This window comes from Gadus macrocephalus, chromosome 8 (genome assembly GCF_031168955.1).
Source record: "Gadus macrocephalus chromosome 8, ASM3116895v1".
NCBI lineage: Eukaryota > Metazoa > Chordata > Actinopteri > Gadiformes > Gadidae > Gadus > Gadus macrocephalus.
In genome coordinates, this window is record NC_082389.1 from 10,761,015 (window position 1) to 10,788,523 (window position 27,509).

The 27,509-nt window shown below is 44.2% G+C and overlaps 4 long non-coding RNA genes and 3 other non-coding genes across 8 annotated transcripts; all 7 read left to right on the top strand.

The window, feature by feature from the left end:
• The first annotated feature begins 1,558 nt into the window (after positions 1 to 1,558).
• LOC132462991 (uncharacterized) lies at positions 1,559 to 3,268 on the top strand. 2 transcript variants are annotated; one of them, XR_009526951.1, is made up of 5 exons: positions 1,559 to 1,653; positions 1,978 to 2,739; positions 2,821 to 2,892; positions 3,019 to 3,081; positions 3,233 to 3,268. It is a non-coding gene; the product is annotated as an uncharacterized LOC132462991 (long non-coding RNA). The 2 variants fall into 2 exon arrangements; XR_009526950.1 differs by having other exon boundaries at positions 3,019 to 3,262.
• A 1,838-nt stretch (positions 3,269 to 5,106) lies between these two features.
• Positions 5,107 to 7,090, top strand: LOC132462992 (uncharacterized). The gene is made up of 3 exons (XR_009526952.1): positions 5,107 to 5,271; positions 5,376 to 5,448; positions 5,562 to 7,090. It is a non-coding gene; the product is annotated as an uncharacterized LOC132462992 (long non-coding RNA).
• A 411-nt stretch (positions 7,091 to 7,501) lies between these two features.
• On the top strand, positions 7,502 to 13,352 carry LOC132462993 (uncharacterized). Its single transcript, XR_009526953.1, has 7 exons — positions 7,502 to 8,479; positions 10,952 to 11,114; positions 11,371 to 11,463; positions 11,527 to 11,696; positions 12,259 to 12,407; positions 12,512 to 12,692; positions 12,932 to 13,352. It is a non-coding gene; the product is annotated as an uncharacterized LOC132462993 (long non-coding RNA).
• A 1,219-nt stretch (positions 13,353 to 14,571) lies between these two features.
• On the top strand, positions 14,572 to 19,969 carry LOC132462994 (uncharacterized). Its single transcript, XR_009526954.1, has 2 exons — positions 14,572 to 14,849; positions 15,133 to 19,969. It is a non-coding gene; the product is annotated as an uncharacterized LOC132462994 (long non-coding RNA).
• Positions 19,970 to 23,941: 3,972 nt separating this feature from the next.
• On the top strand, positions 23,942 to 24,013 carry trnad-guc (transfer RNA aspartic acid (anticodon GUC)). Its single transcript has one exon. It is a non-coding gene; the product is annotated as a tRNA-Asp (tRNA).
• Positions 24,014 to 24,833: 820 nt separating this feature from the next.
• On the top strand, positions 24,834 to 24,904 carry trnag-gcc (transfer RNA glycine (anticodon GCC)). The gene has a single exon. It is a non-coding gene; the product is annotated as a tRNA-Gly (tRNA).
• A 2,445-nt stretch (positions 24,905 to 27,349) lies between these two features.
• trnad-guc (transfer RNA aspartic acid (anticodon GUC)) lies at positions 27,350 to 27,421 on the top strand. Its single transcript has one exon. It is a non-coding gene; the product is annotated as a tRNA-Asp (tRNA).
• The last annotated feature ends 88 nt before the right edge of the window (positions 27,422 to 27,509 follow it).

Genomic DNA, 27,509 nt, shown 5'->3' on the forward strand with positions numbered 1-27,509 from the left:
TGGGCAGAGGAGTGCAGCTGTGTCTCCACGGTTACAGCAGCAGAGGTGTTGTGCTGTGTCCTGTGTTTGTCCCAGTTTAAAACCACAGGACGACAGCCTGGCTCCACATACTGCAGCCCGAATCTCTCCCCTGTGTCCCTGTTTGAGATGTGCAGGGCTGGGTATTTTGGCACCCCTGTCACCCTTTGACAGGCTGCGTTCAGTTCCCAAATGAGCAGTGGGTCAAACACAGCTGGCAGCTCCACATCAGGCTGCTTCAGGTCCAAAAGCCTCTGAAAGAAGGGGCGTGACTTCGCCACTCTATAGAGTGGAGCCCTTCCGGTAGAGCCCATGGGACCTATGAGATCGAAAAATATGAATAGGTTTCAATGGAGAGAAAGTAATTATTTTCTGGTCCCAATCTTTATATATCCTGGATTACACATAAATTGTTTTTGGATTAAATGATAATTTGTCATGCAAAGAAAACCAAAAAAAATTCTCCAAGAAGTTTGATAATGTTAGGTTTTGTGTGAGGCTGCTTTGTGAACTACAGCTCTTTGCCGTTCTCGACGCGAATGATATACGTCACCACCCGCACTTGGAACTCCGGTACAAACATGGTGACCTCTCTGCTCCACTTCACCGCTTTTTTCCAAGGGGAGGATAAAAGCATCGAAAGAGGTGAAAACCATTATTAGTCGGGGCATCTGGAGAGTTTCAGTTTTGCCGATGGGGAGATTGTCGGTCTTGTCCGCGCCAGTCACAGGGAGCGTGACGTCACGAGACGTGGAGTCTTTCTCATTGTGTTTTCTCTACAGCCTTTAACTGAACAATTGCGCAATAAACGGTCAAACTCTTGACACGAAAAATTATCATTTAAATCCACAAAAAAGATATCTGTAATCCGGGGCATATAAAGACTGGGACCATTGAAACCATGGGCTCTACCGGAAAGGGCGTGACCTCACCACTCAATACCCAGGTGGCCCCCGCGTGACAGGAGGCGGGGAATGGATACTGACCACTATACTCACGAGCAGCGGTGTTGCTTGAGTTTCATGCAACATATATCTGAATGTCTTTTGGCGATTAAAATTTCGTTTTCTTCGAGCAACAATTATCTTGTCCAGATCTAAATAAAGCTACTGGAGGCCACATCGGTTCTAGGAATGAAAGCCTCCAGCGTCCGTGTCATATGCTCTCTGGGGCCTGTCGCTCATGCAGTCTTCCGGCAGCTCAGGAACATTCCATGACCGGTCTGCGCAGTAATGAAGGTCGATCTCTGGGACATAGTTCACCCCAACGCTCTTTTACAGAAAACCAGTCTGAAATCGAACGAAACGAAACGAAAAACACTACTGCCCGGTAGGTCAAGTGCCTACCGGGAGGAAATGGCACGAAAAAGACGTTGCATTGGCCGGGAATCGTACCCGGGCCTTTCGCGCGGGGGCCGAAAATGGTTGAGCTTAACTTCCTTAACTTTCCCCACGGATGTAATATATTTCCGGCCACTGGTGGACATTTGGCGCTGTCCCGAGTTTCCGTTATTTAGGTTAGGTGGACAATGGTCTTACCCGTCAACAACGCTTATCGCGGACCTTCATATAGCATAGGCTTACACTTTCTAGCTTGATGGTAAAACGCGACGCTGCTTCAAAACTGAAATGGTACGTAGGAGAATATATAGTATTCTCGATTGTCAATACTATATATATATAGAGAATATATAGTATTGACGATCGATTTGATGTACAGTTAGTAGTCATATGCAACGTTAACGTTGTATATCAATCTACTTTTGGTCTGTTATTTGCTGTGTATAGTACTACCAATGTATGTCTTTTAATGTTTGAGCCAATTTAACTTACTGTCTATTACTATCAGACATCACATCAATCAATGACATGGTGTCATTAATTATTAGTATTATCATTGTTTTGTTATGTTTAATAATTTTTTCTTCTCTCCTACTAATTTTCTCCATCTTTCTAGCAGCCTTTGCACCCCTTAAATTGTGTGCAGCTCCTGCAACTCACAGACACAAAGTAGTGTTTATTTCAGCCAGCATGAAGGTAAAGGTTATTTTCCCGGGAAAGGTCAAGGTTTCTTTCCGGAGAGGGCCGACTGGGTATTTGAGGCAAGACCCATCAGTCGAGGCTAAGAGGATTAAAGACCACCCTGACCTCCAGGACAAGTCAGCGGCCCAGAATGAAGACCGGGTGAAAGACAATGCCAGGTCTGTCGTATTCATGAGAGGGCGGGGGATATATCAGACAAGCAGGAGGTGCTTGGAGAGTATGTCCTGCAGTTTGGGAAATACAAGGGAAAGTTATTCCGGAGGCTTGCGGAGAATGATGTAGGGTACTACGTAATATGTACCTCATCAAGAAGGTCAGGGAGGAGGAGAGAGCAGGCCAGTTTAAGCCAGATGGTCCCAAGAAGGACAGCCTGTTGTCACTCCTGCAGTACAGCTACAGCTTCCAGGAGATCAAGGACCTGCTGCTGTATCTGGACAGTCAGGTAGTAACACCACCAGCTAAGGATGACGAAGACAACCTAGTTGGTTTTGGGGTTCACACGAAGAGGACGTGGAGGGATGTTTGGAAGCGGAGAGACGATGGATTTTCTGCGTTTATCCTGCGACAGCAGTGTACGCCAGGCAGCAAAATGTTTAGGCTCCAGGACTAACTGAAGAGGCAGATTGCTTCTGCGGACGTGCATCCTCAGGGCATGCAACATCGGCCTCTCATTGCCCAGGTGTGTTGACAATACAAGTGACCATATTTAGTCAAATTAGAATGTTGTGTGTGAACTCACTTATCTTTGCCTTTGTTCTAGCTTTCACAGAAATGGAGGATGATGATGAGTTGGAGAGGATGATGCTCTCTATATCCCCATCCAAACTCCAAGGTCAGCTGTGCAAGGCAACCTGATAAAAATAAAAAAATGTATATTTATCATGTCTATATTCATTTTTGTCCTAATACACATCCAGATGAATGTGAACTTTTGTTTGTTTGCATTTTCTCAATTAAGCGGAGGAAGGAGTTGAGGAATGGGAGAGAATGATGCCAGCCACACCTATTCCAGGCCATCTTGGTGAGAACCACACACACACACACACACACACACACACACACACACACACACACACACACACACACACACTGTCAAGTTATATTGCTGTTTAATGTTTTGTAAAATGATACATGCTTGTTATCTAACATTATTTTCTGCACTGTGCAATCAGGTTCCCAAGTTGTCGGAGTCCCTGTGGTCAAAGGTTCACCGGCACCTTGTTCACCTGATCCACCACTCCCAAGGTACGACCAGGATGTGATTAGTTGGAACTGCTCTCACCATCAGAGAATCTGGATGAAGATTGAGATGGAGGCCTTGGGGCTTTGGCCAGGTTCTCGACCGGTGAGACATCCAATGAATATAATCTCCTTGTGGCGTTACCCACCTCAGCCTGAGCTTATTGACAGTGTTTACGAACTACCGTCGCCCAATTACTTCCAGCTCCATCCATTTTTTATATGGAAGCCTGAGCACACCATCATGGAGCGAGTGAAGAACAACTACACTCTGCCCTGTCTCTATGGCTGTGGAAGTCCTTTCGTAGTGTCATCAGGAGTTGGGCGACCCCGTGTCATTATCGGCTTGGGTGGCCAGTATCACATCCTGGCGTCACGGCTCTGTTGCAAAGGATGCAAAGAGTTCTGGCACACAGACAAGCCTCAATGGGTGTGACATGTTGCCGAGCCGATTCTCCAAGATCTTACCAGCTTTCCTTACCTTCAAAAAGGCAATTTGTAAGACTGTGATGGATGAGCTGAGGCGCTCTGGAAAGTCTCCCAATGACATGGCCAACCAGTTGAATGAGACTCTCCACCTCAAGTATGAGCGGGCTGGAACGTGCTGGATGGAGAGAGTGGACTGTATGGACAGCGAACCATCACAGGGGCAATGAGAGCAACAGCAACTCCTGCTCCATTTGGTGGGTATGCGGATGGGTGGCACGGAGTGACGTTATCGGGGCATTACCTGGTCGAGTGCCTAATTCAGGAGTTCCACAGACAGGAAGACACCCTTGTTCTCCTCCTCCAAGGCACATTTGGTCAGGCCTTGAGAGCTGACCACACCCGGAAGGTGGCTCGGAAAGTGGTTCTTGCCTCAAGCACCATGTCATCATATGCCGTGATGAATGAAAATTGGATGATCCTGTCCTGGGTTATGCTTCAGACAGAGGGGGACAGATCCTTGGGACCCATGTACGAGGGGCTGTCTTGCCGTCGCACCTACGCAGACATCCCCAAAGCCAAATACCAATGGGTTGACAGGTAAAAACGAATCACCACCTTCCCCTTTTCACTTATTTACTGTTATTGCAACTTGAATAAAACAAAGTGCATCTTCAACATTATTCTCTCTGTGTGTGCAGGGACTGCTGGGCAGCATTCAGGGTCGCAAAGTCCGGTCCCCAGGAGCACCTCCTCTGGGACTGCTGGAAAACCACAGAGGATTTAGTGGCTGAGGCAACTTCAGGGCCCCTCAACAACACCTGTGCATCCCGCAGCAAGTTCAACAGCGACATTGACATCAACCTGGACCTGTTTCATTGCATGCGCCGCCTCTCCAGAGTGTGTGTCAGAGCACCATCCACTGCACAGCTCTTTCTGCAAGTTCCTTTCTGCCGCTTTCACTATCGTGGACCAGACAGACCTGGAGAAACTTAAACAGGCATACGTCTTCTGCGGTATTGGGCCTGCTAATCCCACCAAACGGCACACCAAAGAGCACTGTCGCACCAGGGTACCTGGTCCCTGAGAGCTGCTGGAGAGAGTCGAGCGAGTTCTGCAGCGATTCCATTTGGAGAATGATCCCGATGCTATGCCGCTGTTTAAGCCGTCAATGTTGACGGTGTGGAGGATTCAGCGTTTTCACATCCTCAGAGTCTGCTTGAGCGACCCAGAGGTTGCAGAGGGAATCCTTTACAGATATGGTGGAACAGAGCAGCTCAACCATGTCAAGGGAGGCGGAGCTACTGTGCCCCTGTGGATCCCTGTGAGAGGTACATCACAGCAGCAGGGGTTCTACCCTGCTGCTGTGATGTCACAGTATCTAGAACCTGGCTGTCGTCCTGTCCCGCTGGACTGCAGCAAGCACAAGACCCAGAAGGTTCCTGTTGCAGGAGGGAGAGAGCACCACTCCTCAGAACCGTCTCTTCTCAGTGAGACATTCACTGAAGACCCATCTGAGGAGACGAGGGAGGAAGACTGTGCTCCGGTATGTTCTACATAATAATGAAACATTATGTATTAAGTGTGAGTGGATGTATAATGTGCATATTATTTTGACTAATGTAAATTGTTGATTACCCTATGTTTCAGGATGACCTCTTTGGTGTGGCTTCCCTTGGCTCACATGCAGTGGCCCAACCCTCGCAGCCATTCAAAGTTCTAGGTAATTCCATTGAATTCTTTCCCCCTTAAAAATACTTTATTTATTTGATGTACAGTAAACTTGGTAAAATGGAAATGACACTCTCACTCTCTCTATCTATCTCTCTCTTTCAGTTCTCCCAGTCCCAGTGATGCCACCGATGCCCATGTCTGCCTCTCCACGTGCTGCATGCACAGGTCCAGTCAAGGCAGGCGTCCTACTTTTTGTCCTGGACCATTCCCGGTGGACACAGCCAATGAGGGATGCCATCGATGGCCTTCTGGCAAAGCACCATGGCCAGAAAGACCTCCTTGCCAAGGTGGATGCAGAGTATGCTACCCTTGTGCTTGCTGCCTCCAGAGATTCGAACAACTTGTTACATCCGACCACCAAACAGCACATCTCACGGTATGTGAAACACCAGGCCAAGCTGATGAACACAAGTTTGTGTCTGAACACCGGTCCAGAGAAACTCCTTGAGACACAAGAGTTGTGGCATCATCTCACAGAGGGTAGTGAAACTGTTTGTGTCCCGGTGGTAACCCTCCCACCTGCACCTGTGAATCCGCCCAGCAGTAAGTCGCAAGAGCCCTCTCACAAAGGCTGAAATGGAAAACCTGGTCAAAGAGCTTGTGCAAAAGCAGCAGCAGCAGCAGAAACAACAACAACAACAACAGCAGCCTGTGCCAAAAAAAAAAAGTAGGAACTGTCTTGCATGTGGCCAGCCTAAGTCCCATTACCTTGGCGATGGCTCCTCCATTCACTTCTTTTACCAGGCAGGAAAGGTAAAGTACTTTAACTGCTCTACAAAGATGCATCGGACCTATGTAGCAGAAGGCCTTACTGATCCCCTGCATGGAATTTCTTGACTTTGCTGCCACACCTTTTTTCAAGAGAGAGCTGGAGGCAGCAAAGCAGCGGTCTGCTGAGTCCAGGCAGGTAACAGAAGAGCGGGGAAAGAGAAAGGACATGGAGCAGCTTCCCACTGGTCGCCTGTGTAGGTTCTGCCACAAACCTATAAAATAAGGCCCAGGCGGTCGGCATACACACACTAGGTTCCCTGGTGTGACCGGGAAATACGTGTACTGTCCTTCAAAAGTTTTTCACCTGTATCAGTCAGAGGGGAGGACTTCGGAGATGTCTTGGGAGGAGTTCTGTCAGTCTCCCTTTTATGAGACTGAAAAGAAGAGGTGGGTGGCAGAAAAGGGAAGGTGATTGGTCCGTTTGGAACACTTATAGTTATTCAATTCTTTTATTAATTTTTTATTTTGTTATGGGTATTTTCTGATCAGATGCTGGAAATGCACTACTTTAAAGGTCTACCTTAATTTACTAAGTTAATTTCTATGTCATTTTTGTTATTCATTTAGTTCATTTTATCTTAGCTATTTAAATTACGCTGTTTAGTGTGTGTGTGTGTGTGTGTGTGTGTGTGTGTGTGTGTGTGTGTGTGTGTGTGTGTGTGTGTGTGTGTGTGTGTGTGTGTGTGTGTGTGTGTGTGTGTGTGTGTGTGTGTGTGTGTGTGTGTGTGTGTGATGTGCTATGTGCTTATTTTGAAATAAAACAAGTTTAATACAACCCTTGAAACTTGACTCTTGGTGTATTTATTAGTTAATTATATTAGCTGATTTCCTCTGGTTTAGGATTTAACTCTGTCTTAGGGGTATACTATTCCTCAAACTCATTTAACTACTCAAGCCTTCACTGTTATTTCTCACAAGTGTACACAGATTGATATAAGCTGCACTTCAATGCCTTATATGAGCACTTACAGGCCTCTTTGATTTAAGTTAAATGTTTTATTTGTGTAAAAAACATCTCTAGCTAAAGGTAAAAATAACATTCCCATTTTCACTTCAACCGGGATTCGAAACAGAGCTTTTTTATATACGCACACATTTTCTTTCTCTCTTCTGATTGGCTAGTCAGCGTTCTATGGCTATACGGGGCTGGCAACAAGTGTACACAGATTGATATAAGCACTGACAGGCCTCCTGGTTTAAGTTAAATGGTTTATTTGTGTAAAAAAAAACGCTCTAGCTAAAGGTAAGAAGGTAAAAATAACATTCCATTTTCACCTCAACCGGGATTCGAACCAGCGCTTTTTTATGTACGCACGCATTTTCTTTCTCTCTTCTGATTGGCTAGTCAGCGTTCTATGGCTATGAAAATTCAAACTGCAACAATCAGCGTGGGCACCGCCCTCATTTCCCACGGTATCGTGTCTATATAAAGCGGTGTACCGTCGCTCATCTTCCTTTTTCTTTCAGCACTTGTGCTTATCTGCTAGAATTGAGAACGCTACAAAGTAAGAAGAAGATGACTTCAGCACGGATCTCCCAAGCCGGTGGCAGCGGCTCGGGCGAGGCCGCGGACAAACGGCCATTTTCAGGGCCACCTGAGAGCGCTCCTGGAGCTAGGTCCTTTTCAGGACTCCTATGCGTCTCCTGTGGGCACCGGGTGACGGGCACTTGGCGTGTTTTCGGCGCCGACCACGCCGCGGCTGCTATGGCGGCCTCCATCTCCTGTGTCGCCTGCCGGGAGCTGCCTGAAGAGGGGATCCTCTCCAGGCATCTCTTTTCCCCTGCGGTGGACCTGGCTGACGCCATCGACCTGTTCAGGGCCGGCCCTGACGACAACGATGGCATCATCGACGCCGACGACGACGCCTCCATGGACGACGTCTTCGGCGTCCGGTTTTTCCCGCTCCCGGGTTTCAACCGCCACCGCCGTGCAACACGAGAGACCGCGCCGGATGGCCGATCTCTTCGGGGAGATCATGATAGACAATCATTTCCGTGCTTGGATACGTTTCGTCCATGCAAAGAGAAGCAACTTCGCTGCCTCCTCTTTGACGAGACACACGGTGTTGTGTGAAAAACTCTTCACACCGGACAGCTACAACCAAGGAGATCTGATGGAATTGCGCCTGGGATTATCGCAAATGGAGCTGTGCCATCTGTGCATACAAGTCTACCAGTACCAGCAACATCTGGGGAGTGAGTCTAGCACTAGCAGAGAATCTGCGCGCCGAAAACGGGAGCTTTGTACAGTAAGTCTTATAATACCTATACTATAAAAAAAAATCCATCGAAATGTAGCCGCCGCCCTGCATGTACATTTTCTATATGTATTCTTTTTTTCTTGACGTTATAATGGATTAGCCTTGGCATTGCTTTTGTTGACTGTAATGATGATGGTGAAGTTAGCACCATGAAGGCAGGGGAGCCCACCTAGCTGCCGTCAGCTTATAGCCTAGCTACTCTAGTTTATTTTTTAATAATGTTACATTAACTATCTATAGTTTCTGTAGGCTTTTCAAATATTTTTGGTCTGTTGATATCAAATTTTGGATGATGGTGGCGATTCTAGTTGAGTTTAACGTTTTATGCGATGTTGGGGCAGCTCAGCCATAGTATTAACTAGATGCCCTACGGCGGCGTCTAGAACGTCACCATAGGCCGCCATTTTACCACAGTAAAGCTTTCTGGTGGAATCTGTTGTAGCGGACGTAAATCAGTGATCTGCACAAACGCTAATACTCTTATCTCGCTGAAATCTTGACGGACTTACAAACGGTTTGGTGTCTTACAAACGTTATTAACGTGGTTATAATTCTGGATGCTTGAACATGTTTAAATTGCAGCTTTTCTCTTCGAAAAACGACTTAATCATGCAGCTTAGTTGTGTATCACGGGTAGGCTACTATCTACCCAGTAATTTTTCATCGATGGGAGAGGCAGAATTGCTATTTTCAATATAATTTAAGTTGAATGATTAAACTGAAGTTGCACATGATTTCCAATCAGGTTTGTTCGTCTTACATTATGATTTCTACAGGAAATTGCTGACAAGTGAAGATGCCAGACTTTAGTGCAGCCTACGGATGCGTTAATCTGGGAACTCGTGGGATCACCTTTCACCTGTAGGATATTACAATATTATGACATTTATTTTTAGGATAATCTTTAGTTACTTAGTGGAAGTATATACAACACAGGTCCTGTTACACAGGAACAGCGGGGCTATTGCTAGATTGTTGTTGACACAAGGCTTTTTAGAATGTTTGTTAACGCAATCACTGAATGGAATTTTGGACACCTTTTTTATTATTTTTAGTGTGGTTAATCTTAAATACTGATTGAAAATGTTGACAATAATTTATATATCTGGGTGCAATTCTCACTTATTTTTAAGGTTTCAAACCTATGGTGGCAATGGCATCATGCCTTCAGTGTCTTGAACAGCCACAAAGGTTGCACATATTATATTCATATTTTATCGTATTTGTCTAAATGCATACTTGACTGTAGATATATTTGAGTGAAGTTACCAACACAATAGATTGCTGAGTTTTAGTAACCCATATATTGATTTAACATAAATAACATGAATACCTTGTGCATGTGTGTATTTATTGCACATATCTGTTCTGTTTAATGTTCATTTCATATGAAAACACATGGGTTATAATTAAATAAATACAACTCTGTACAGGGTGGGAATTTCAACATGCATTCTTGATGTATATTTGTAAAGGGAAATCTTGTACCTATTTTAGAACATTATTCTATTTTTCTTAGAACCTAACAATTATTCATAAGTATGTACTGTCATACCTACATCTCTGACGTTTATAACAAACCAAACTGTTAGAAAATCGGTTATTAAGTTATGGTTATGAATCATATGAATCATCATTACCAACGCAATGTTATTGGAGAGCAGCTTACTGTGGTAAGATGGCCGCCAGTGGTTAGCCAGCAAACAACTTGGACCAGACAAACCGGATATTCGTATTGACCAACAAACGAAGGATAGAGGGAAAACGTACAATAGAACTTTCTCCCGTGCATGGTATGAGAAGGGAAAATGGCTATGTGGTTGCTCAAAAAGAAACAGTTTTTTGTTGTAAAAAATGTAAATTGTATACCTGATTTCATACCTGATTCAAACAGAAGATATTCGGGTGGAATTGTTAAGGCTTTGTAGCCTATTCATTTATTTTTTTCAGCAGGTATTTGTGTGTTATTCAGCTGAGTAACAATAAAATAGGGAGGAATAACTTCCCTATAATGTCGAATTTGTCCTTTGAAATTTTTGACTTTGCAGACCTAGTTGATGTTTCCATTGCACAGGCTATTCTAATAATCCCGACATCATATGACGAGTGTGGCGGATGGCACTTCAAGAGCGCGCAGTAACATTAGGCTATTCGTTTATTCTTAATTCTTACTCACAATTAGTTTAGTTAACATGTTTAATGTAGCTCAAAATATACATGTTAAAAATATATATAAATTGTGGTTGTGGTCATACGCCAGTAATTTCTGCCCCACCGAAATGAAGGGGCACCGCATGCTACTGAACAGGGCACACGCGAGAAAATGCAACTGATGCATTGGACTACATTGAAAAGATTTCGAAAATATTAGCTGCGAGCAGTCTTTTAAATAATGCATGAATGGGGGATTTTCATGAAAGGATTACATTTTTTAAAGTTGTGATTTTGGTCTGTTTTCAGATTTTGGGAGAGAGTGCTGCCAGCAAAGATGGGGCGCGTGCAACTTCCACTTTAGAGCCTGAAGATGATGGAGATAATGGAGACACCTCTAAGATAGACCCTGAGCCAGTAGTGGACCATCGTGGATCTCAGTGCAACATACGATGTTTCCATCGTTCATTAGGTATTTAGCTTATATCTAGCATTCACCATACATGCCATATACAATCACAAATAAGGATGACATGTCAACATTTTTCATTTTCTCCATGGTTACTATTTTGCCATTTACACTTTTCAGACAGAAAACATTGACATTTATGAACTTCATATTGTTAGAAAAAGATATAGTGTACTGGGTTGCATTAGATACTGCATGTGTTGTTACCAATGAATGTGTAATGGTGAACAACTATTAACATGAATCTCTTTCATCTAAGCTGTTCAGGTAAAGCCTCAGATGGTGGATGTGGGGACTCAAACCGAAAGGTTTGAGATACGAAGATCGACTCCACTGGCCAGCCCTGAACAAAGTATGTGTACTAATAATTACTTTTGTTATGTGATGCGACAGACTATATGAATGTTTCATGCAGGATCACCAGCAGCCACTAAACTGGAGAATTGCTGCCAGGAAAGCACTGGTGAAAGATGTTCGACAATTGTCACCTCAGCATCAGACATTCTCCCCGGAGGCCTACCATTCCCTCATCCTGCACCTTGCTCCCAAACACACTGGTTTCTCTTTTCTTGGGTGGTACAGCAGGTAGTGCTACTGAAATGTTACTGATAACATCATTACATATTGTGCGCAAAAGTCGAGTCCTTAACTTAGATCCATTTGAACTGAAAACATTAATCTCATGTATTCTATTTCTGTTGCATTAGACTGCAGTGTTTCCCCTAGAATTTTTTTTAGGCCCGGTGGTAAGAGCTGATAGTGTGATTTGTTATACATTTTTCACGGGATGCTAGACTATTTGTTGGTTATTTCCATATAAAACACTTGCTTAGCCATCACAAGTTGATAATGATTCAATAAACACGTTATTAACAATAAACTAATTTTATTTACAATGCAATTTTTGGTGGTGCCATGCTAATGATGATATAACTTAATGCTGTCAGATTGTCCGTTATGATGGGGCATCATCTGCGCACGCATTTATTTATTTATTTATTTATTTATTTATTTATTTATTTTGCCCGGTTGTTGGCCTGGCCGGGGCGCTCGTTGGCCTGGCGGCCCGCCAGGCCTGAACAATGGTGGGGGAAACACGTTGAGTTAACTTTGGAGACCTAATGTTCTATCGACTTGTCTCCTACAGGCTTCTCTTGGCGGCCCTACATTTCAACAGTAATGGCAACAGAGATGTAGCTCGAACCAGTGAGGGTGAGGCACGCTACGCCGTTCGCTACCCGCGGTTTCGGAAAGGTGGCTGGGTAGTCCGCCCCATCAAGGAGAAACCATCTTATGGTTAGGTTCACTTAGTTTCTCAATATCTTTGGTGAATCTATCTTTTTTTTTTTATGCAAGTCAACCATGTTACTAAATGTGTTCTTAACATTTCTCTCTTTAAGGATACACAACAAATCTTATGGTCTCTCTGGCAGAGGAATACTCTAGATCACCCCAGGCCCTACAAGAAAGCAGTGCGGTCTTGTCTTCTGCTGCCCCGCCCCCCATCACCACTTCCCTCCAGAAGGTTGCCAAGGATGAGGCAGACAGCCTCCATCTCGGACGACACTTGCGTTTTAACATGTAATAAAATATATGTTCAAGAAATTGTGAGAAAACACGCGTATCTGTACTCTTTAGTTAGTTTATTAGCCTAAAAAAATAAAATAAAATAAAGAATGCATACAATGGCACTGATTTTCCTGTGCAATGACCAATAAATCTAATCCATTTTACCAGTACAGTTTGTTTCAATATGAATTTATTCATCGTCTTCAAAAAGTATTTTAGAACTGTAGTAAAATGTGTTTTTAATGTTTTAGGGACTGCTGTGCTGCTTTGAAGTTCCTGGACACCAGAGCTCAGGAGTACCTGTCACAGGACTGCTGGAAGACCACAGAGGCTATTATCACAGAGGCCATTTCTGGAAATCTCGGAAACTATGTTATGAAACGATAAGTCCTCAACTCTTTTCTGAAACCCATCTGTCCCTTTCTGCCTCAAAAAAGTCAGACTGCTGGAACTCCATCCAGGTCAACTCCTTGGCCATGCCCTTGTCCTTGTAAAGGGACAACACTCTGGAGGGGCAGTATATGTATTTCCCTCGGATGTCAGGGAAACGGGCATGGACATGAGGGCTGCCAGGACCCTACTTCGGTGGCTGGTGACAAAATCTGAACAGGCGACCTGTTGGACGCTGCAGTGCAGACTTTCTCTTTGTCCTCTGCCACCTTCTTCAGGGTAGCCGCGGGGTCTTAAAAGTCAAAAAAATGTCTTAAATTTCATGTTCCTAAATTAAGGCCTTAAAAAGTCTTAAATTGCGTTACCCAAGTCTTAATTTTTTAAAGATGGTCTTAAATTTCCTACTAGGATATGTTTTCGTAGTCAACCGGACTGTAACACAAGGGGAAAATAGGAGGCGTTTTGCGTATCGGGGTTTTGCGTAACGTCAGAGAACGTCTCATTTATTGGAGTATGGGCGAACAATACTTTGGGTTTTCGCTTTGCATTGCTGGAAGTGAGTAGGGGGAGTGGTTAAGTAGAGTCTTCAGATTGGACGGTTTGACTTTAGAGTTACCGTCATGTTTTGTATTTTTTTTTTTGTTGCCATTATTGTTTTATAGGGACAAACATTAACACATTTCTCCTACAGGGGATTGATAAAGTTCTTTCTATTGAACAGAAAGAAACACTTGGTCATACTTTACACACTTTACCACAGCATTGGCCTACTGAATGCCACAGATATATTTTAAGCATTGGACTGAATGCCACATAAATATATAATTATGTTTTTGCACGTTTGCAACGTTTAAAAGTTCAGGGAAAAGTATAGCCTCTACTGGTGTTGCTTAGGCCAATATCCTTTTGAGGCAGTGTTGTTTCCGAATATTAGTGTTAAGGGCCAATAATGCTTACTATCATACATTAGTCACCATGTCTGTGGATGGGTTAGGGTTAGGGTTCGGGCTGGCTCCATACATTACGAAGGAGTTAGTAAAAGAGGTCAACGAGGCAAGTGTTGGATTCATTGAAATGGTTGAGGAAATTTGAATGCTGAGAAACTACAGCAATTTGAAAAGAGTTTGTTTGTTTATATTGTGTGTTGAAAGTTTGATATTTAAACCAAAAATACAGCTACACTTTCACACCATCACTTTGTGTATTGTTTGTTTATTATCATTTCTGGGTACATGGTCTTAAGAGACATCAGACTTTGAGTTAGGCCCTCAGTTTGGCTCTTTGATTGGTGAGTGCACACTTATCCTTTGGCACATTCATTAATGTATTGACATGAATGTTTCTTATGTTCCAAAAAAACATGAATAACATATGCACGACCGTGTTTTACGACTGCTTAATGGGTGCGATGTAGGTCTTAATTTTCATTGAAGTGGTCTTAAAAAAGTCTAAAAAAAGTCTTACATTTGGGTTGATCAAACCTGGGGAAACCCTGTTCTTGCACGCTGCACTCCTCTCTTCTACAGCCTCAAGCTCTGGCAAAAAAGGGGGAGGCAGCAAAGTCCTCAAAAGACATCCTGGGGTCTTTGAGGCCTTCATCTCCATACATTTGAAAGACTCGGTGGAGCAGTAAAAGTACTACACCTCAGGGGACTGAAAGAAAAGTGAACAGTGGATCCATCGCAAAGGTACCTGGACTTTGGCTGACCACAGGACAAGTTGTTTCTGGGCACCTTTTTCTTCTGCTGTGGTTGTTGCTGCTGTTTCTGCAGGATCTCTGTCACAATCTTCTCCACTGTGGCCCGGCTCAGTGAGGGAGCCACAGCTGGAGGGTTGACGGTTGCAGGAGGCAGGGTTGTGACGGTTGCAGGAGGCAGGGTTGTGACGGTTGCAGGAGGCAGGGTTGTGACGGGTACACAGACTGTTTGGCTGCCTGTGGTCAAACTCTGCCACAGCTGCTGAGTCTCCAAAACCTTCTCTGGGCTAGTGTTGAGAGAGGAGTTGGTGTTCTTCAGCTTGGCCAGATGCTTTACATATCTGGAGATATGTTGGCATGTGATAGGATGAAGGAGGCTGTTGGGATCAGTGCACGGCCTCTGCACCGTGGCAGCATATTCTGCATCCACCCTCTTCAGCAGAGCTTTGGCTCCATGGTGTTTAGCCAGAAGCCCATCGGTGGCTGCTCTCATGGGGGCCGTCCACCGGCCGTGGTCCAGGACTTGAACCAGGCCTCCCGTCTTAATGGGTCCAGTGCGGGCGGCTCGAGGAGATCAGGATATGGGCAGTGGCGCTACCCCTCGCAGGTCTTGGGAATAAAGCATATGTTTATTATATTGTTTATATTATTATTACAAGCTAATTGTATACAGTAGCCATATGTGAAGTTGTTTTTAACGGTTAACTGTTGTGCATGAGGAATGGTAGGTGGGTAACCTGTATCCATCAAAGGGTGAGACTCTTCTTTGGCTGTGGCAGATGCTGGTATAGGTGGCTGGAAATGGAGGATCGGCACTGCTCCCACTGGGTTGTCCTGGGCAGTGCCATCACTGGTCTCCTGAAATACAGCATCAAATATAATGAATGAGTCAGTCAGTCATTCTGTCAGCGGGTTGGAAATTGACAGTGTGTGATTCATCTGGATTACCTGAGAGTCTGCCCGCTACAATGTCATGCACTTCATCCTGGGCAGAGGAGTGCAGCTGTGTCGCCACGGTTACAGCAGCAGAGGTGTTGTGCTGTGTCCTGTGTTTGTCCCAGTTTAAAACCACAGGACGACAGCCTGGCTCCACATACTGCAGACCGAATCTCTCCCCTGTGTCCCCTGTGTCCCTGTTTGAGATGTGCAGGGCTGGGTATTTTGGCACCCCTGTCACCCTTTGACAGGCTGCGTTCAGTTCCCAAATGAGCGCAGGGTCAAACAGCTTGCAGCTCCACACACTGGGTGTGGAGCACCCACTGTCACCCACTGGGCCTCTAGTAGCCTCTGAGGATGTGAACACGCTAAATCCTCCACACTGTTAACATCGACGGCTTAAACAGCGGCCTACCATCAAGATCAGTCTCCAATTAGAATCGCTGCAGAAAGCGCTCAACTCTCAGGAACCAGGTACCCTGGTGCGACATTGCTCTTTGATGTACCGTTTGGTTGGATTAGCAGGCGTACCACAGAAGACGTATACCTGTTTCAGTTTCTCCAGGTCTGTCTGGTCCACGATAGTAAAAGCTGCTGAAAGGAACTTGCAGGAAGAGCTGTGCAGTGGATGGTGCTCTGACACACAATCTCTGGAGAGGCATTGCATGCAATGAAGCTGTTGAACCTGCTGAGGGATGCACTGGTGTTGTGGAGGGCCCCCGAAGTTGCCTCAGCCACTAAATCCTCTGTGGTTTTCCAGCAGTCCCAGTGGAGCTGCTTCTGGGGACCAGGGTTTGAGATCCTGAAGGCTGCACAGCAGTCCCTGTACACACACAGAGAGAAGTATGTTTAAGATGCACTTTGTTTTATTCAAGTTGCAATAACGGTAAATAAGTGAAAAGGGGATGGTGGTGATTAGTTCTTACCTGTCAACCCACTGGTATTGGGCTTTGGGGATGTCTGCGTAGGTGTAACGGCAAGACAACCCCTCATACATGGGTTCCAAGGATCTGTCACCCTTTGACTGAAGCATAACCCAGCACGGGATCATCCAGTTTTCGTTCATCACGGCATATGAGGACATGGTTCCTGAAGCAAGAACTTCTTTCCGAGCCTTCTTCCGGGTGTGGTCAGCTCTCAAGGCCTGACGAAATGTGCCTTGGGAGAGTAGAACAAGGGTGTCTTCCTGTCTGTTGTACTCCTGAATTAGGCACTCGACCAGATAATGACCCAAAAACGTCACTACGTGCCACCCATCCACATACCCACCAAATGGAGCAGGAGTTGCTGTTGCTCTCATTGCCCCTGTGATGGTTCGCTGTCCATACAGCCCAGCTTCTCCATCCAGCACGTTCTTCACACTTGACAGGTATGTCAAGTGTGCCCGCTCATACTTGAGGTGGAGAGTCTCATTCAACTGGTTGGCCATGTCATTGGGAGACTTTCCAGATTGCGCAGCTCATCTAACAGTCTTACAAATTGCCTTCTTCATTGTGTCGAAAGCTGGTCAAATCTTGGAGAATCGGCTCGGCAACATGTCACACCCATTGAGGCTTGTCTGTGTGCCAGAACTCTTTGCATCCTTTGCAACAGAGCCGTGACGCCAGGATGTAATACTGGCCACCCAAGCCGATAATGACACGGGGTCGCCCAACTCCTGATGACACTACGAAAGGACTTCCACAGCCATAGAGACAGGGCAGAGTGTAGTTGTTCTTCACTCGCTCCATGATGGTGTGCTCTGGCTTCCATATAAAAAATGGATGGAGCTGGAAGTTGGGCGGCGGTAGGTCGTTAACACTGTCAATAAGCTCAGGCTGAGGTGGGTAACGCCACGAGGAGATCATATTCATCAGATGTCTCACCGGTTGAAAACCTTGCCAAAGCCCCAATGCCTCCATCTCAGTCTTCATCCAGATTCTCTGATGGTGGAGCAGTTCCAACGAATGACATCCTGGTCGTAGCTTGGGAGTGGTTGATCAGTAGACTTGGTAGCCCCGCCCATTCTGCCAGTGATTTGAGTTTGCCCTGCAGAAGCAATACATTTCCTTCTAGTTTCGATACTTTTTTGCCGGAGCCAATCACCAAGCTGGCTTTTCGCCCTGGCGCGCTATTGGCTGGTTTAACACAATGAAGACAGGGAAGCGAGGGCAAGCAGCCAATTGTGTACAGAGTTTAGTGTTATGGCCCCATGCAGGGCTATGTTTTGTCTTGCAGGTCGGGCTGATTGGTGACACTGGATGATTGGGGATTGACACTACATGCAGTGTCCTCCACTCCCTTATAAGCCAGTCTCTTGTCCTTGTCACCCTGATAACATGTTTTCTTTTTAGTTCTCACGGGTTAATAGTCCCTGTGTTAAATTAGCTTTTGTCATGTAGGTTTTGGTTAGCAGCATATTTTGGTATAGTTGAACTTTGTTTTTGTTAAATAAATATACTTCTGGCTTAAACGATGCGTGGCCGTTATATTTGTTGTGGTCCAAGAGCCGACCATAACAAATTGGGGGTTAAAACTAGGAGTTTGAGTTGGCGCCTTTCCACCGGCACGGAGTGGAGTGGTTTCCCCGGGGTGGTGAGGTCATGTTTGCGATTCCTATTTTTTTAAGCGCTTTTGTAGAGCCTCGCGTAGTGAGTGATTTTGTATTTTCTGGGGAGTCTGTGGGACTGATGCTCGGAATGAATGGAGTCATCATTTGCATTTAGAGTTTGGTAGACGGTAACGGTTCAAGGGAAGGGAAGTTTTGACCATGAAAAGCACACATGCTGGCCTCTTGAGTTCCTCTGTAGGCATAGCGCGTTTCCCCTTTGGTGTTCGTGGGCTTTGAACTGTAGTGTGGGGTGAAAGTGGTTAGAGCAGTCGTCTCGGGAGCACTCCGGAGTCTTGGAACGGTTGCCAGCTTGCTGGTCGCTTTACCCCTCTACTGGTTTACAGTGCATAAATACCCGCCGTCAGTAGCCCCTGAAGACTAGTGTGCAGTTTAGCAAGGTTTGGTTAGGCAGTTGGAGGGAATACTTGACTAAGAGGTGGTTTTCGGACCAAGTGCTGCATTTCTAGTCAATACTTTGCATTCTTTTGATTCCGTTTGCTGGTTTATGTTCACGTGCAAAATGAGTTTTTTGGACGCTTTCTGTAAGGCTCCATCAGAGGAGTTGCTGCAGTGCACACGAGAACAGTTGGTTAAAATAGTAGAACATTTCTGTGGGCGATAAACAGCTCAAAGATAATGTTAAGTCTCTTCTTAAGTCAAACTTATGGGAAATGAAGGTTTTGAAATCATCCGTGATGCCACCTGTACCTATCTGTCCAACTGGGTTTGTGTCACAGGAGACGCTGTCTTTGACTTTTGAGCAGCTGAAAGAATTATTCTGCCTGTGCATGCAGTTAGAAATGGAGATGGAGGTTACTCTTGAGAAATTGAGACAGCGGACTGAATTGGCTAAATTGGGGGTAGAAACTGAGAGGCTAAAGTTAATAAAAGAGGGCATATTGGGTGACAAATCGAGGACTAGGGGTGGGAAAAATAATCGAATCTTCGATGCATCGCGATTCTCGCTAGAACGATTCTTTCTCGATGCAGATAAATTAATAATCAGAATAAACAAAAAAACATCATTTTATTTTTTATTTATGGCTGCTGCAACATTCTGTTCGTCAGAGAGGGATAATTTTTGTGATTTTAAAATGATTGAATTTATCTTCAGTGTGTATTGGCCAATCTGATTTGTCTTGACACGATTGCGATTCAGCCTACGCATAGCATGTGCGCAAACTCACAGCCAGACACAAGAACTCCTAATTCAAGAGCAGCTTTTCCTTTAATGACAGAAAAGAAAGATTAGAAATAAAACTGAAACCTATTTTTTGCATGCTTCCATTTTGTGTTATAATGCAAGCTGCATTGATTATTGCATTGTTCATAGAAAGTCATATTTGTGACAAAAGCTTTCTCTCTTATGTAATATTAGATAAGTTAATTCAACTGTTGTCTTTAATGATCATCACATAAGTAGGAAGTGATTAGCAAACTCTGAGTAGCAAACCCAGATGTATATATTTTTGAAAATCACGCATGGAAATGTACATAAAAAAAATTGTTGTATCGAGATGCATCGATAATCGCTTCAGAATCTCATCGTTGACATCATAATCGGAATCGAATCGTGTGGTGCCAAGAGATTCCCACCCCTATCAAGGACGCGTGAAGGCTCACCGGATGACGATGGAGCCTGTGATATTCTGAGTAGTCTCCGTTTAGTGGCTAAATGTAATCTTTTTCTTTATTCGAACGTGTGGCAGACGCATGGTTGGACTCTGACCGCACAATTTTGTTGCAGTGTGTTTACGCGGGGCGCGCTCAGGAGGCTTTTTCGTCATTGTCAACAGCAGTCAGTGCCGTTTATGCTAAAGTTAAAGTTGCGGCGCTCAAAGTGTACGAGTTAGTCCCCGAAGCATGTAGACAGCGTTTTAGATATTGGGAAAAGGTACCATTTAACTCTGATTGCGAGTTGCGTCTCTGTCGAGACAGGTTATCCCAAGTGAATAAGAACTCATGACTTGGAACACTCGGTGGACTTTTTCCGAGCGTACCTTTTAGAGTATGAAGTAAGACGCAGGGAGAACTCCCATCTGAGGCGTCAGATTATTGTAGTGTATGCTGTTGTGTTGTCTGTTGATGCATGTTGTGATGTATTTTTGTTCGTACTTCTATTAAAAATATATATAACGACCAAGTATTGTGTGCTTTTTGCATCTAATTATCTCATCTGTCTTAGACGCAAACTCTTCTAGATAAATTGCCACGACACAGATTTAAATGGCGTTTTGGATCATCTGTCTGGGCCGGAGCGAGCTGAGTTGGTGGGGCTTATACAGGGGTATCCCTGTCTGTTTGGTGATGTTCCTTCACGTACAAATGTTTTGGAGCATGATGTTGGAGATGCAGAGCCAATAACACAACGGTTTTATCGGGTTAACCATGATAAGCATACGTTTTTGGACGCTGAAGTCAGTTATATGTTAGAAAATTGCATAGCAGAACCGTCATCTTCCAGCTGGGTGTCGCCTTGTTTGCTTGTGCCGATATCTGATAATACTCCTCGATTTTGTTCTGATTTCAGGAAAGTTACCAGCATCACTAAACCCGATTAATTTCCTTTACCACGCATGGATGACTGTTGATCAAGTTGGAGCTGCAGAATATATAAGCAAATTTGATCTCTTGAAAGGCTATTGCCAGGTCCCTTTATCCAAGAGAGCAAGGGAAACTGCAGTTTTTATTACTCCATCTGGGCTGTATTCGTACTGTGTCATGCCTTTAGGTTTGCGTAACACATCCGCTACCTTTCAGCGTTGAATGAATGTGGTGGTGGTGGTTCTAGACGGTTGGGCTGTTTATCTAGTTGATGTGGTATATTCTGACAATTGGTCTGACCACATTGAACGTGTTAGGGCACTGTTTGACCGCTTGGCAGAGGCTCACCTTACTGTTAATCTAGCCAAGTTTGAGTTTACGAAGGCAACAGTGACATACCTTGGTCGGCAAGTGGGGCATGGTGAGGTGCGTCCTCTGCTGGCTAAAGTACAGGCCATCAAACAATATCCTCAGCCAGTGACAAAAAGGAACTGAGTTTTTTGGGGTTGGTGGGCTACTACTGGGGGTTTTGTAGGAATGTTCCCACTGTTGTAGCTCCACTGACTGAGTTGTTAAAAAAAACTAAAGTATACGTGGTCTCCAGCTTGTCAAATGGCATTTCAAACTGAAGGCGATCCTATGTGATGCTCCTGTCCTGGCTGCTCCACATGGAGGTCCCATTGAAGCTGCAGGTTGATGCCAGTCACGTGGGGGAAGGATGTCTTTGGTATTGATAGACCTGTGAGTTTTTTTCTCAGGGAGGTTTAAGAAGCACCAGTTAAACTATTCTGTAGTGGAAAAGCAGGCATTAGCTCTGGTGTGGTCATTACAACAGTTTGAAGTGTGTGATGGTTGTGGGCCTGCGGTGGTGTATACAGACCATAACCCATTGACGTTTTTGAACTCGCTCCAATGTCCGAATCAGAGGCTGAATAAATGGTCTTTGTTCCTCCAGGCCTATACTTAAGACATTTGGCACATAAAAGGCAAAGACAATGTAGTGGCGGACGCACTGTCAAGGGCCCCGCACCAGTGAACATTTTTGCTGTGCTCATTGTCTCTTTATTTGTTTCAGGGTACCGGTTGCTTAGCCATGGCAGGACTGTGGAAAGGGGGTAACGTGTAGTTTGGATAAACTGTTAGGATTTGTATATACGTAGTGTGTGTCTATAGAGGGGTAGGCTTATAGAGACTATGGTGTTGGTAGTGGCCAGGGGTCCTGTGGGGACCCTGTCTTTATGGGGGGGAGTTACGGCCCCATGCAGGGCTATGTTTTGTCTTGCAGATCGGGCTGATTGGAGACACTGGATGATTGGGGATTGACGGCAGATGCAGTGTCCTCCACTCCCTTATAAGCTGTGCCAACCTGCCAGTCTGTGGTCTGTCACCCTGATAACATGTTTTATTTTTAGCTCTCACAGGTTAATAGTCCCTGTGTTAAATTAGCTTTTGTTTTGTAGGTTTTGGTTAGCAGCCCATTTTGGTATAGTTGAACTTGGTTTTTGTTGAATAAATATACTTCGACAGGCTAGAACTTTGCGTGGCGTCTGTATTTGTTGTGGTCCAAGAGCCGCAATTGTTGTTTGATCTCTTTTCATTATGGGTTATCAAATAAACCTTGATTATTGTTGAATAGAATCACGCCTCCAGCTGCCGTCATTATCTGGTTACCCTAACCTAGGCCATGACGGAGAGGAAGAAGAAAGGGGACAGAGAAAAAGGGGCCTAAAAGTTGTCAATGAAACAAACTTTGAATAAAGTTTAAAGGATTCCAACTTCAAAAGATATAATGTAATGTGGGTATGTGTGCGTGCGTGCGTGTGTGTAGGTGAGAGAGATCCAAGACTTGCCTGTGGCGACAGCAGGTGCTGTGGAACGAGCAGGTGTTGAACACACTGACCTCACAAGGAGTAGAGCTGCTGGATGAAATAGGATACATTGAAAACAAAAAAGAGCATTATCCACATTCTGCTTATGTAATGTGTAGGCCTATTATACAACATTAAATTGTATTGTCAACATTTACGTTGACACAACATGGTGTCTGGCGCTGATGTTGTGGTCTTGCTTGAAGGCAACCCCAAGGCAAACAACTCCGGAGGTACTGTCAAGAACATTTGTACATGACGTGTACGAATACCAACTTGGCAAGGGAGATGTAAGGGAACGACCAGGCCGCTCTGCTTTTGCTGTTGTTGGTGTTGACTTATGCCCCCCTAACACAGCATATAAAAGGTATTCTAATCCATTTCATTGACATGTGTCAATATTATATATTATATCATATTATAGCTGTGAGAATTGTTAAGAAAAATCACCTCCATAGTCATATAGGCTAGATTCACCTGAAATTATTCAAAAGGATGCTTACAACTTACCACATTGAATAATATTTATTTTTGACTTGGCCCCATGTTCGTAGGAGCAAACATGGGGCCCCACATATATGGGGGTAAAAGGGATGATGATACATAATATTTTTTAGACAATATGCAGAATCTTTTCACTTACGAATTAACACAGTCCGCTATTTTTTGCCAGCACGCCACCCTAGCCATATTATGGGCAACCGTGTTCCCCTTGGCTGTGATTTGAACTTTGAATTCCTCGTAGGAGTTCATAATAATACACTGCTCGCCTTGGATGAAATACACCGCTCTCGCGCGATTTATTTGGCATAAGGGTGAGTCAAATGACGCGATAAACGCCCCTTTTATGTGACCGCGCATTGAACCTAAAGTGGAAAACCTGGTTCAACTAATTGAATCTAAAGTGAGCGTCGTGGTACCATTTAACTGATTGCGAGTTGCGTCTCTGTCGAGACAGGTTATCCCAAGAAAGCATGGGTATGTTCAGCGAGGTTCGTGCTATACCCCCCTGGTCTGTCTGGAGGGCTTCTACCGAGTCCTTATTTACTGCAGATTTGCGTGGCAAATTTCTTGGAATGGCGACATGAGCCCGTGCAGGGAATAGCAGGCCCCAGAGATTGAACCGACGTTACCTCCAGTAACTGTTTACATTTTAACAAGATAATTGTTGCTCGAAGAAAACGAATAATAATCGCCAAAAGGTAGTGTTCAAGCAACATTTGGAGCATTGCACCGCTCCTCGTTAGTATAGTGGTCAGTATCCCCGCCTGTCACGCGGGAGACCGGGGTTCAATTCCCCGACGGGGAGTTTCAAAAACGTTTACATTTTCTCTGAATTAAAGGCAGAATATGTACGTTTTCAGCATTTAAATATTTAAAATACTACTACAGAGTTGGCCTATATTTTAAACAGAATTTTTTTACTTATATTTTATAAACTTGCATTGTCCCAAATGTGTCAAACCATTGATGATCTCTGGGTAATCCATTCGTGAAATAGAAACTTTCCGGCAACTTTGTCGAGTCTCAATGGCTTCTTGTAAATAAATGAATGTGTTGAAAATAAAAATATGTGTATCACATATATATATATGTATCTATCATATATATATATATATATATATATATATTAGTGCTGTCAGTTAAACGCGTCATTAACGGCGTTAACGCAAACCAATTTTAACGGCGTTGATTTGTTTATCGCGCGATTAACGCAATTTATTTATTTATTTTTTCTTTGGCTCAAAACAAAGAAGCAGTAGCCTGACTGCTATGTTCAAGGCAGTATGTTTGTATGTTCATCGTTTAATTGCACAATAGGTATTTTTTTTGTATCGTGCTGTTTTGATCAGTGTATGCCAATGTTGTTAAAAAAACATTTGCACAAGGCAATCCGATGCACTTCTCCATGTTGATAAGAGCATTAAAATGAGAAAAATTAATGGGACAACGAAATCAAGGTATATTTAGCATAGAATTTTCAATATTTTAATATATATCTATATAATTTTTTTAACACATTCTTTAATTGAAATTTGACAAGACTTGACACAAAACATCAAAAAACGTCAAAACCCTGCCAATCCACAGGAATATTCAATTTAGGCCTCATTATAGGTCAAAAATATGCATTGGTGGTTCAGTGGTAGAATTCTCGCCTGCCACGCGGGAGGCCCGGGTTCGATTCCCGGCCAATGCAACGCATTTTCCTGCCTTCTTCATCCGGGCAGGCACTTTACCTACCGAGCAGTAGTGTTTTTTGTTCTGATTAGGTGTGTGCTGCATGCAGCGCTCAACAATTGTTCTTTCTCTCTAAATGTGCTCTTTATTATTCTCTACTAATTTTGGGACCTATCTCCTTCTCGATTTTCACCTAGAGACTCCATTAAAATTTTTAAATGTTCAGAATAGCTTGGACTCGCACGCTTATTTTCAGGTTTTTTTAAAATATTTTATACTTCGCAGAGAGATCGCCATGTCTGTACCAAGCCCCAACCACAGCGAGATATACATACCTTGCATCCAATGCCGAAGTGACAAACATTGCAGTAGCACCGGGTGGCCACTACGAGGTGGTACCAAAAGGGAGCAATTCTCAGTTGACTAACATGTTAAACAGGCCGTTTTCACAGTCTTATTAAACCTATTTACAGCCTGGTCCAAAAAAACATTCTAGTCAGTATGTTTAGTTCATATCCATGACAACACTGGGGGGGCACATTTTTTATTTTATTGAGAATGTCACAAAGCATGTTTGTGACACTGGATAACAATAAGGATACATCATCTAGCCTGCATGTGGAGGGCCACATAAGGTAATATATTGTTTTACGTAAACTTTGCTGCTGGTTTTGTTGGCTCGTGATGACCTGGCCAAAGGTTACCCACGGTCCTAAGCGATTGTGATCTGATTCTGGTTGGTGCTCCAGCTATTATGCATATAGATTGCAGCGGGAGCGTGTCTATGTTCCCCGGGTCCTATGTTCCCCGGGTCCTATGTTCCCCGATATGTTTGTGGCCCGGGAAAGGGAAGTCTGGGGCCCCCTGCTTGAGCTGCTCCCCCCGCGACCCGACCCCGGATAAGCGGATGACGATGGGGAACATAGGACCCTTTTTAAAAAAAAAAGGGTCCTATGTTCCCTGGTCTGTTACTTTTTCCACCATTACTGCCAAATTCCGGCCGAGATAACCACCATTGCATGTCTTTACCTTTTGTGGAAGAGGGAGAGACGTCGGAGAACCCGACGCAGTCTATTCATAATATTGTAATGAGCACGGAAGAGGCAGTGAATGAAGTATTGGGAACATAGGACCCGGGGAACATAGGGATGACCCTGATTGCAGCTAGTAGCAGCTACACACGGTGCGATTGCTATGCCAATGTGGTTATAGTTGTTTTCTCTGATTGAGATATGTGACGTTAGACTTGGAGCCTGGCAGGCCTATCCTGACATAAATATGTTCTCGCATAACCTGTGTGATTATCCTTAACTGTAGGGATTTTATTTGCGGGCAATTTGCTTATGATGTAACGAGTGAAGTCTACATTGGTCCTTCGCGAGTGTTTACTGGTGGTCAGGATTTGGCAGATGCAATTCTCCTCTGGGCGCTAATGCAGCATATATGCTACCAGCAGCCCTTGCGCGTCTTCAAAAGGCTGATGCTCAGTACCTCGTTTCATTTTGTACCCTCTTTACAGTCTGGCATTGTTTGTCTGGTAAACTTTGTTGATGTCAAGATACAGTGTTATATTGCCAACACTGTTCTTTGTCCTGTGTGTATTAGTATTACATATCCCGAGCCAATACCCTGGTGTTTCCAACGCCTTTTTGCAAAACAAGCCAACACACAAACTGTGGTTTTCAACTTTTATTGTTCGAATAGGATTGTCAACAACTGACAATACACTGTAGAGCATATTGTAATGCAGCTTTGAATGGATGAATAGCTTACATAAGGGTACCCAGCACTTTTCAAACCACACTCAAGCTTATGGTTATTGTCCCCACCACTTCTAAAAACAAACTGATGCCCTTGTATATGTTATCGAATGAATTTTCAATCTTCATTCTGTAAATACTAAGGGTTGCCTTCTGTGTGTGTGTCACTATACTTTGGTTTATTACGATGCTTTTGGGATACAAAGGTTTGGGTTAACACCATGAATATGAAAGTGACTTCCAATGCAGGAGGTGTTCTACCATAGTATAAGCCAAGATATAAAGTGGCCATGGGTCGTACCTATGGTGATAAAACGCCTACTTCCGAGAATATATATTTTTCAATCAGTGTTCCATTGCCCACTGTTACTTAAAAAGGCCAACTGTCACGCTTGTGTCACTACTGACGCTAAACAAAGTCTCGGTACTGGTCTGCACCGAGTCTTGGTCCTGGTATGTCTGGAGGGCTGCTGTATGACTCCTTATTTACTGCAACTACTAGTAACGAGATTTGTGTGGAAAATTTCTTGGAATGGCGACATGAGCCCGTGCAGGGAATAGCAGGCCCCAGAGAACGTGACCTCCAGTAACTTTGTTTAAATTTTAACAAGGTAATTGTTGCTCGTAGAAAACAAATAATAATCGCCAAGATATCAAGATCTATGTTGCTTGATAATCAAGCAACATTTGGTGTTTTGCACGGCTCCTCGTTAGTATAGTGGTCAGTATCCCCGCCTGTCACGCGGGAGACCGGGGTTCAATTCCCCGACGGGGAGTTCCCATGTCTTTTACACAAGATTCTCCTCTCTGAATTAAATGCAGAATATGTAGGTTTTCAGCATTTAAATATTTAAAATACTACTA